Source organism: Mastomys coucha, unplaced genomic scaffold, assembly GCF_008632895.1.
Source record: "Mastomys coucha isolate ucsf_1 unplaced genomic scaffold, UCSF_Mcou_1 pScaffold14, whole genome shotgun sequence".
NCBI lineage: Eukaryota > Metazoa > Chordata > Mammalia > Rodentia > Muridae > Mastomys > Mastomys coucha.
In genome coordinates, this window is record NW_022196896.1 from 124,212,462 (window position 1) to 124,224,986 (window position 12,525).

Below are 12,525 nucleotides of genomic sequence, written 5' to 3' on the forward strand. Positions count from 1 at the left end.
CAAAAAAAAAAAAAAAAAAAAAAAAAAAAAAAAAAAAAAAATGTTTGGTGAAGATGTTAGCACAGTAGAAATTATTTATGTATGAAGAATATTATTAATATCTGGGAATATGTTATATTAGAAATTTGTATTAAGAGGTAAAAATGTACTTAATAAAAGAAAATTGAAACAAATACTTTCAGAAGCTATCAGTGAGCACTTCGTGGATAACTATAAAATTCTCAGGGAGATGTTATAAAGCTAAACAAATCAGTCTTGTGTAGAGATTCCTTGGAATATCATGGCTGAACAGCTTTGAGTTTCACACACTGCTGCCTAAAGAAAGAACTCGGTGAAGCCAGGTGTGGTGGCACACACTTTTAACTCCAGCATTAGGGAAGCAGAGACAGTTGGACCTTTGTGTGATCAAGGGCAGTCAGAACTACATAATAAGACCCTGTCTTAAAATAAAGAAAACAGTAAGCAAATAAATAATACAGTGTTCTCCCTTCTAATTTTGGTCAATATTTGCTCTCACCTAAAAAAGTCAATTCTGAGAACTTGAAGTGTGTGATAGTGATTCTGAATGGGCACTAACTTTACAACTGTGGTGCCATTATCTGTGTAAAATTGAGCTCAAACATATTGGCCCAGCATGAGCTTACAGCACAGCATATACTCCTGCTGCACTAGAATTTGACTTTGATACCAGAGGATCCCAGTGCAACAACTCCAGGCATAAGCTGTGCAGTGCTCTACTGTGTGAGATTGACATAGCCCTTCAGCCAGAATGAAACGGATCTGAAAGGGGCAGTTATCAATAACCCCCAAACTTGATAATGGGTATGGAATATCGATCAAAAACAGAGGTGACTACATGTAAGTCTCTAAATAATTTACTATTTTTTTTTCCAAAGAGGAAATTCTGTCTTACACACTATGTCCAGAAACTATTATTTATGAGCCAATCAAAAACATCACGGGTTCCTTTCCTTCTTTCATTTTCGTTTACTTTTTAATTCCTTGGAACACAAAAACACTCAGATCAGTCAGAAGAAATGAGTTTGTGTTGTAGTAAGAAACAATTCCTAAATGTTCACGAGTTATTAGTTAAAAGGAATCATATCCATTCAGTGTTTCCTTGAGACGCTGATAGAGTTTGAACTCAGCACAGTCATTGTAGACCCATATTAACAGACATAAACCTTTGTAAACATTCTTCAAAGGACTCAGGATACTTTCTCATGATTGATTAATTTCCAACAGTTTCACTTACATCCTCTACAAACTATTCATAATGCCTAGCTAATACAGGATTCCAGGGAAGGAGCAGTTCCATATGCTTAGAAGAATTAGATAAAAATTCCTGAGTGAGCATCACTGACAATCCCATGTGTTGCTCTTCATATACACATACACACGGAGAGAGAGGGAAGGGAGAGTAAAGGGGGAGAGAGAGATGGGGGAGGGTGATAGAAGAGGGAGGAGGAGGGAGAGAGGGAACTCTCAGAGTGTACATGCATAGTCTGTACCATTCTTAACAGATAGAATACTAACATCTATCTGGGCTGAGGTTTCCTCTTTTGCTATGTATCATGAAATACTTGCTCCCTGGTCTTGATGGCCTAGGGACTAGGAGAACCTTGCATATTTCAAGTGACATTATATAACCTTGATTCTTAGTTTAAAACTATTGGTTTAATAAAGATGCCTACAGCTTACAGCTGGACAGAAGAGAGGTAGGCAGGACTTTGTTTCCTAGGCTTGTGGTCTGAGGGAGAGACCAAGAGAAGAACACATCATGGGGTAGGTAAGTCATGAAAATGTGACCATGAGGGCTAGCCAATTGGAGTAAGAACTGCCCAGGTGGAGCATGATAAGTAATATCTTGAGGCTATTAACAAGGAAGTAGACATAATAGTGTGGAGCATTGATACCTGCCCAGTTCTAGTGCTTTGAAGGCTTATTATAAATATAAAAATTTGTGTCTTTTATCTGGAAACTCGGTGATCAAAGGTTGGGTAGAAACATCCGATTGAAATTAAATACTTACCACAACCAATCCTAATCTACAGACCCATCACACTCTGTGATGACTGACAGATGCTAGTCCTCATGTGGATCTACTCAACTCAGAGGGCCAGGAAAAAGACAGGGTTCCTGCTATAACAATACGTAGAGACAAACCTGTTGATCTTTTATTTTCCTCCAGCCACATTTGGAAAGTATCTGATCGGATGCCAATTTCAGCATGTTTGAAAGGTTCCTTATCCCAATGATAGGGATTAGGAGGGCTTCTCTTGATCTACCCTGTGTTTGGCAATCCTGTCACCTTGTGGACTCTGAGTCCTCCCAGTTATCTTTCTCACTGTCCTCTGATAACACCTAACACTGTCATGAGAAATGTTGCCCCTGTGCTTAATCTATTTCAGTATATTTCTTGCAATGGTGTGACTGGGTCATAAAACAGACTTTGTTTTAGGACTCATAAATATCAGGATCTGGTATTTCTTTTTGACAGTAGTTCTTATTGAGAGAATTGGCAAACTTCTAATGATGAGAATGTGATCCATTTAACCCCAAGTAACTCCATGTTGCAGCAGCCACTTCCCCAGTTCAGATTTAGACTAATAGCCTATGACTTCTCTATAGCAGTACTTTCTTTCACTCCTGAATCTCTCTCAGGAATTAATTAATTGCAAACTGGGTCTTATGATACATTTTCATTATTCCAGAACTTTTCACTGACAGAGCTATATTACTGTGGGTTCCTGGCCAACCTGGTGTACAGAGTAAGTCCATAACATAAAATAGACAAAGAAAAAGAGATATGTCTGGGTCATAGAGGTCTGTATTCACAGAGAAGCAGTAGGAAAACCAGAAATGTTAAAGACCAGGATTATTTCTTCAAAGGAAGACATAAATAAGTTGTTCTCTACTCAGAATGCTGGGAATGGAGTTGGTTAACAGTCTGGTGACCTCAGGGTTTTCTGTAGGATCAGACCACATCTTTCTGCTCCAGATCACATCTTCCTGCCCCAACTCCCACCTTGCTCCCAATCCTTACAAATAGCACCAGAGGTGGTTAACCTTTGTGCCATCTGATGACTGAGACAACACCAGATCCTTCCCCAGGTCCTTAAGATAATCTACACAGTCTATTTATAGAAATCATCTTCTAAAAAAAAAAGTGACATGCATAATGTTATTGTGCAAGAAGCTTTTTTGTGCACATGGGATTGTATTACACCAGAAACCTTTTCCCCCCAATTTAGGCATATTTAATTATGCCTAAAATAAACTGCCCCATGTCATACTCTAGAAGTTTAAACCAGCACAAGCTACTGAGTGGTGGTAAACTGGACCTCTTTCTTGACTCAGGAAGGATATTCCTTTGATGGTTGTATTTGCAGAGATCCTCACAGGCTCAACTACAGTATGGGCATCTAGGGCGTCTGTGAAGATATCTCACGAATAGATTGTCTCATAGCTCTAAGTCATATGGTCTAAAGTAATTCAACATCATACATTTAATGACTCCTGTGTTTCAAACTGAACAAGATTTAATTTTCAGTTTTAGTAAAGTGTGAAAACTCTTATTCAAGCCTTACTTTGAGGCTATAAATCTACGGAGCTTTCGTTTACTTGAGTTACTCTCTGTTCAAAACTTTATTACTAAATGATGGGAATCATTTGCATCTCTCGGGTCCTAAACTTCCTGCATTCACTGATTTTTCCAGTCATTTAAGACAAAGGACATTTTTTTTTTTTCGGTTTTGTTATTCCAGTGCCAGAAATCAATCTCAGGGTCTCCCTTAGAAATAGGCTCATCCTCTCCCACCAAACTGTATACTCACATGCTAATTTTATCCCAGTTCTGCTAGAAAACCAGCTTTCCCAAAAGACATTGTGTTTGTAATTGTTTTTCAACCTATGCCTACTCACATTGATAATGTTTTTCATTTTTGTTTTTGATTTGTTTTGTTTTGTTTTGTTTTGTTGGTTTTGTTGTTGTAACAACTGTTTTAAAACAAGAGTTTTACTTTTCCATTTAGGAAACAGGAGCATTGCTTAAGTAAATCTCAAATTATTATTAATTTATTAGACATTTTTTAGAGTCCAGTAATAATTTCTTCATTGCTTGTTACCCGGTCTGTTAAATAGCCCTACATTTGTTAGTATAATAGTATAATGGTGAGTGAGCATGCATGAGTGTGTGTGTGTGTGTGTGTGTGTGTGTGTGTGTGTGTGTGAGCAAGCACACATATGTTTTACTTTGCAGTGTTCTTGTACCTTTAGGAAAATTTTTTGATCAGTATATCTAAAAGAGACTGCATTATGCCATCATCTTATATTAATGTAAATAACTCATACTCTTTTCCCTTTGCTTATGGTTAGTCAAACTGTTGACATAATTTCACATAGTTGCATAGTCTTCATGAATAACATAGTCAAATCCAAGACCAAGAATGCAAAGTTGACAGCAAACTTGATAAACAGAGGCCTTGGCTGTGGGTGAGAGATCTGCCTTTAAATCGATTTCAGAGTTGCCTCATTTTATTGATCATCCTAAATGGTGATGGTGTTTTAAGATTTGAAGCAAAATAGGTGCACTGGCTGGTTTGTGTGTCAACTTGATACAAGCTGGAGTTATCACAGAGAAAGAAGCCTCCCTTGAGGAAATGCCTCCATGAGATCCAGCTGTAAGGCATTTTCTCAGTTAGTGATCAAGGGAGGAAGGGCCATCATAGGTGGTGCCATCTCTGGGCTGGTGGTCCTGGGTTCTATAAGAAAGCATGCTGAGGAAGCCAAGGGAAGCAAGCCAGTAAGTAACATCCCTCCATGGCCTCTGCATCAGCTCCTGCCTCCAGGTTCCTACCCCAAAGTCCCTGCCCTGTGTGAGTTCCAGTCCTGACTTCCTTTGGTGATGAACAGCAATGTGGAAATGTAAGCTAAATAAATCCTTTCCTCCCCAACTTGCTTCTTAGTCTTGATGCTTTGTACAGGAATACAAAACCTAACTAAGGTAATAGGTCTTTCTACTAGTGGGGAAACTTACTAGATTTTTCTACAGCTTCATTCAATATACTGGAAATATTTAGAAGATAACTGTGAGACAAGTTGATTCACATATTGTTGACCAGAATAATGTTCATTTGGGTCAGTTACCATCTCATGACCAATACCAGCATCATAATCACCTTTACTTATATTTGTGAAAGCATCAGACTGGAAGGTTTATTGTGATTTGCTTTGCTGATTATCATCAGCCAATCAGGGGGAAATCTGCTAGAATCAAATTCTGTCATTCTTTCTGTCTAACAGCAACAGAAAGCTATTTATTTTGGTTTACTCCCAATAAGACTCCACCCTAGATTATGAAAACTTCAGTAGTAAATACAAGTATTTAACTTTGTCTAATTCAAACTAAGATAAATTTAGTCTGCAGATATCAGGCAGTCAACAAGAAATTTTATAAGACTAGAAGACTAAGTTCAAAATATATGGAAAAGGGATATTATACATATTCAATCCTACTGACCTCTAGGCTATGTCTACAATGATAGAACAGATAGGCTAATTCTAAGTGTCACTATGGTCATAATTGAAATTCTAAGAGTATAGGTGGCTCAGACACACTTTGTAGATTACTGATCCACTCTACTATATTCTATCCTTGCTGACTATTCTATAATTTACAGAACAAATTTCAGATATATAATTATGATTCCTATTTATTATTATTATTATTACTATTATTATTATTTTCTCTGTGTCAGAGCATATCATCTACTTTACAATTGTTGCTCAAGATTGGTTGAAACTATCCACTTTCCTCAAACTAAATGCTATTAGATATATTAGTGATTACTTGAAATAAAAGTGTCTGTGACATAAACATGCAATGTATGATAAAAATACTTTCAGAAATGCTTTTATTTACAGAAATAACTTTCAAGAAAAATATTCTGAGGGGTTTTTGTGTTAGCATCATGTTTTCTTTAAAAAGATGCCTAAAATGATCAGATAAACTCATCCAAGTTACTAATTGTTGGTCTATTTTTCTTGCATTATTTATTCAAAACCAAACCAAGTTGCAAACCAAAGTCTCGGGTCTAACATGTTATTAAAGGACAAAGTTTCCATTTAGGTTCCCTGATTTACCAGTTTCCTAGGTTGTAGCAATCTGGTGTAATCTTCACATGTCAACTAGCAGATGTACATGAGTCTTCATGACACTGACTATTAATTCTTGGTGGAGACACGCTGATAGTAGCAGAGTGGGTAAATTATGACCCTGTCGATGTCTTGGAGCATTATACATGTGTCATTACAGGTTATCTAGTACAAAATAAAGATGTACTATTCATTAACTGTAAGATGCAAATATTAGAGCTAATAGAGTTGACTGAGGGAATCCTTAACACGAAGATGAAATTGGCTTTGTGTTTGCTTGAGAGACAGCAAGAGAATGCTATTTTGACATGTACTGTTATATTTTTTTGCCCATTTTCTTTTCCTATGCATAAAAAACAAACCTTTGCCTGGGTAGCAGTTGGCAAGGGTTCATTTTCATTCACCACTGTCCAGAACTGGATTGAATAATTACAATTTGTCCTACCATCTGAGTCCCTCCCTGACATTTGGCTGCCTCTGCCCCGCTGTTCATTTATGCTTAAGTTTGTACCTGCTCATTAAGTGATTTGTCCTAAAAATAACTTTGAAAGCCTCAGATCCTGAGCTGGTAGTACTTAGCCTACACAGCTAAGGTTATAAAATCAGCATCTGGCTTGGGCTCAAAAGGCTGACTCTGTTCTCCTTTGAAAGGCAAAGGCTGAGGGATGTATATTGGAACCTGCTTCTAATTAGCTCTAAAAACTGTAAAACACTGAGGGCTATCACGGAGGATGTGTCTCATTGTACTGAAGAATTTGTCACTTTTCCCAGCTTCAGAATTCATTATGGCCTCTCTTTCCGATAAATGCTGATAGCCACTGGCTGTCTCAACCACGACATATGAAAGCAAGCAGCCAGCACTGCTGCTGCTTCTCGCTCTAATGCTTCAATGCAGAAAACATTTTGCATTTTTAAAGAAAAAAGACTTATCAAGGTACCTGCTTGAAGCCATTCTAAATATTTCAGGATCCCTGCACTGAGTACACTAGACGTTTAGTCCCATTAACGTTACCTCTAAGTTAAATATTCACAGGTTTAGATGAACTGATTCTTCATTTTCAAAGCAAAGTATACTACAATGACAGTTCCATATATGTAAAAATTCTAAAAATCACTTTCTATTTCCCACAAGCCATGAGAATGAATTCAAATAATTGATGGAAGGAAAATTACTCTGTATTTTGATGATTATTGGTAATTATTTATATTAAGAAAACAGATAACCAATCAAATTTGTGGTAGATGTAGAACATCAATTTAAAGAATGGCAAATATTGGTGTCTATGACTAGTTGTTGGTTATTTAGTAATGCTAGTAATTTGTCACTTATAACTTAACTTGTGTAATTTATAACATCCTTTATTCAAAAATACAAATGAATATGCCTCTTGTGGTACTTCTGTTTTTATTTAATTAATTTATTTATTACCATAAAACTTAGCAACTATAATGAAGGCAGGAGCTCTTTTCCATTGGAAATTGCATATCGCTATTGCAACTTGGATATCTGCCCATATCAACATGTACACTTACACTTACACTAGAACTTGGATGGATGAATATTTTATCACTGAAATTACCTATTCCTTTTAAATATTTGTGTTAATGTCTGCCTAGTCAATTATAGATCTCCTTGTTTCTTCCTGCAATTCATCCTTTCTTGGCAAAACAGAGTGTGACACAGGTTTACCTGTGCTTCGCCACCTTCATGCTACCACAATTTCCTATATTAGGAAAGAAACCACTGTCTCTCAAGCTCCTAGAATAAAGAAAACATTTTCTGCAGAAATATGAGAGGGAGGTTGGAGGGGTTGTACAGAAGGTATCCGGAAGAGGCTGGAGGGAGAAAAGAGAGGTGGAGAAAGTGATATAATTTTACTTCAATTAAAAGATATTTTAAAAAGCTGAATCACTGTCATAAACTTTTTTTTGCCTCCTGTTCAACTTTATCTAACATCCATTGTATTTTCCAGGTATTTTTTTTAATGTATAGTTTTTCTTTTAACTTGTACAATTTATGGGATTTTCTAAAACAAAACAGGAAGTTAGGAAATAAGTTTCTGGTGTTAATATCTATAGTCAGATGCATAAGATTTTGTAAATCATGTTGATATTCTATATTCTATAGACAGAGTTTAAAACTTTTCTATTTAGGTGTTAATGGTTCTTGACACACACACACATATATATGTACATATATATATATATTTACATCACTCTTTTTCTTTGCTCTTATTACCTACATGAACATTGCCCTTGCTCTCTTTCAAATTTATGGCCTCTTTTTATTTTAGATTTTACACACACATACACACACACATACACACACACACACACACACACATTACTAAATACAGAAATACAATCTTCTCATTCCATATAATGAAACCTGTGTCTAATACCGTGTGGTCAGCCCTAAAATAGTATACATATAAGTAACCCTTTTACAAATATTTCTTAACAAATTTTATTCCATATTCTCTGGCTGAGTTAGTAAATCCCTATTGCACAGAACTCACATTGGTACATAGACTCTACAGATCATTTGCTAGGTATTACAATTAGGATTCATTTCCTTTATTTTTCTTTTATAACTCAAGCATATGGTATTTTCAGCAATTGGGTCTTGGGTCTTACCATAAAGTTCTCGTGGTTAAGCAAAAGAAATAGCAATAGCCTGCAATGTTTGGAAGTCTATAAAACACCGTCAGTCAACTGCTGGAAAAGAGGTAACACATTTTCAAAGGTGTTTCAGTATAATTTATCCCCCGTCATGGTCCCACCTTGCCCTGGCCCTCCCAGTTCCGACCCCTGAGCTAAGATAACAACTGTCTTGCCAGGAAAAGCAATTTTTATTCCACGATCTTCAGCTGAGAGGCCACTGATGATTATCTAGTTATTATAAGACTAGAAGCAGTTTATGTTCTTCATAAATTCAGAAAGTTTGTTTTGATAAACTTTAATTTATTGTTGAAGCTTTAAATATATTATTATAAATTTATTAATCTATTAGTTATACAAAATAATATTCCTCAAACATTCACATTCAAACACACATTCACCCTCCTAATTGCCTTTTCTTTTCTCTATATTTCTTTTAATTTAAACTTTCTTCCCAAATATTTTACCTTTTACTTTCATGGTTTTTATTTTAGATTCCACAATGAGAGAAAATCCATGATATTTGTTCTTCCGAGTTACGTTTATTTGCATTGCATTATCACCTTTAGTTCTACTTGATTCTGAATTCCGTGCTTGCTTTCCTCTTCATAACCCGATTAATCTCCTTGTGAAGACACATGCCATTTTCTCATGGTGAAAACAGATGCTATAGCTAAAATGTTAACCCTGAAGCGTCTTTTAAAATACACATGGCAGCTTTCTGAGGAACCTACCATTGACATACACTTGGTCGTTGTTTCCTTTACTCTTCTAGTTGTTAACAAAATACTTGAGATGAGCCGCACAAAGGAGGAAGGGCTTGCTCTTGCCCACTGTTTGAGACAGCAGTCCATCATGCGTGCGTGTCCGTCGTGTTAGCACGCATGTGAAGTACCTGGTGGATTCTGTTGCTTGCTCCGGAAACAGAGGGAGTGAATTTTTTCTCCTTCTGATGGATTCTAAGGCCTTGTTCCATGCATGGTCCATTTTTCCAATCAAAATAAATACAGTGGAGACATTCCCTCACAGCCATGACCAGGGTTTTGTTGTCATAGGGATTCTAAATCCTGACAAGTGCCGATTAATGATTAATGTTAGCGTATGGATTACAGTCGCAAACTTCCTAAGGCTCACTTAACCCTTTATTTTCCTAATACTAATTGTTCAAATGATAATTCGGCCTCAGGATTCGCAGTGTTAAAACCGTTATATCATCTAGCTGTCCTTATTGCTAAGATGCATCGTCTTTAAAATATGAATCAGGGTTACCTTCCTACTTCTCATTACATGGATTATATGCACACCCAATGACCATGAAGACTAGCTTGTTCTATTCCTGAAAAGGTCCTTGATTGTTTCTCTTGTCTGCTTTGTCAAAGTGAGTTCCCTTTCCATATTGGGTTATTCACTTGTGTCTCTGCCAAGACCTTATAGATATTAATGATTGACTCCTATGGCCAGTTTTGGTTATAAACTTGACGAACTTGAGAAGAGAAGAGGGAACCTCAGTTGAGGAATTGTATTGACCAAGCTTGGCCTGTGGCTACACCTTTTATTTAATTTTTAAATAGGTTTTTTTTTTTTTTTTTTTTATAAAATATATTCCAGCCAGGCAGTGGTGGCCCATGCCTTTAATCTCAGCACTTGGGAGGTAGAGGCAGGCAGATTATTGAGTTGGAGGCCAGCCTCATCTAAAGAGTGAGTTCCAGGATAGCCAGGGCTATACAGAGAAACCCTGTCTTGAAAAACTAAACCAAACCAAAATAAAATAAAATAAAATATATTCTTACCACAGTTTCCACTCCCTGCATTTCTCCCTCCTACACCTATCTCTCTTCTTCCTAAGATCGACTCCCCATCCATTTCCCCTCAGAAGAGATCAGGCCTTGAGGAGATAAAAAGGAGATATGACAAAACAAGATACAATAAGACTGGACAAAAGCTCTTAATTGCTAAGCAATGTAGGAGACCCAATCCATGGTAGGTGATGACAGCAATGGGCAGATAAGCCTGAGAAATATAAAACAGCGTGAGCTTAGAGGCCAACTGGTGTACAACACTCTTCCCTGCTCTCCATTGTAGCTCCTGCCTTAGCTCTCTTCGGTGAAACCTGAAAGCCAAAAATAAATAAATAAAAGTACACTAAACATTTCCCTCCTAAGTGGTGTTGGACATGGTATCTATTACAGCAGAAATATGAAGTAAATGAAGACATTTTTCAGAAACTTAGTGCTTGCTCAGTCAGTGTTCCATGATTAATCACATGACATTCCAAATATTTTTATATGAACTATCAGTGTTTCCTATTCACCATATAACAGTCTATATGTTGCCTATTAATTTCTGTAATTCATATTTTATCTCACAATCAATTTCAAAATTGTTAAAAACAAAATTTATCACAAATAGGACACTTTCAGACATAAACATGTAGAGTGTTTGTGTGTGTGAATGTAAATGTGTCTATGTGTGTATATGTGTGTGTGCACATATGTGTGTGCCTATGTGCAATGTAGTGAGACACAGAGCCTTTCCCATGCCTGGCAAGTCCTTTTCCACTGACCCACACCTCTGGTACTACATACTTATTTGAAAACAGAAACTGGTGCAAATGGGGAAGTTGCCCTGGTGGCATTAAAATTGTTTCTTTTTTCTAAGTTTTGATGAAGAAACTCTTCTTTTGAAAGTTCGTGGGAATATTTATCAAGTATAAAATATGCCATATTTTACTTTTATTGAATTGATTATTTTACCTAAATGCATAATTTATAGTAGTATATATTAAAAGTTAATATGCTATGGCAAATGTGTAAATTTTGCATGACATGTACAGATAAAATATGACTCTCTGAATCTGCTCAAACACCTACCAGCTCTATTTGGTAATATCTAAATCTCTAATGGAACCATCTCAATAGAATAACATAGAAGCAAACACTTCAGAACAACTGGGTTCTGAGAAGTCCCACCATAGGGGAAACGTAGATTCCCCAGGACCTTACACAATAAATATGCTTAAAAATTTTTTATGATTCAGAGACTGCAGAAAAATAGACAGGGACAAATCCCATGGTAGCAGTGAAACCAATGCAACATTAAACATTCTTAAGATAAATAACTAAAATAATGTGCACATGTAATTACAATTAAAGACAGCCAAAATATTAGACTACATTTTTATGAAAGTGTAATTAGTCATTGACCCAAAAACACACTTTGTCAATAATCTTCATTATTTCCTCCTAAAACTGTCATCCAGAAATGTACAGAGAGTAAGAAAATATTCATTCACCTATACAGAGCCTATTTTTGTCAAGACAAAGAAAAGTGTATTATTTTTAGTCAGGTCAGCACTACTAGTTAAAAGATGATTCAAATATTGTAACTACACATATCTGAGTTTTTCAGCATAAGACCAATTGAGGAAAAATTTAAGTATTTGTCTAGGTTTGGGGCAAAAAAAGGGCACTTACCACCAAAACGACAACTTGAATTCAATACTGGAATCCACATAATAGAAGAAATGAACAGCTTTCAACAGATTTATTCTCTTATCTCCATAGATGCACCATAGCACATACAACTGAGAGCACACAAGTAATACCCACACATAAACACACACACACACACACACACACATGTACACACACACACATGCACACACACACACATGCACACACACACACACATACATGCACACACACACAC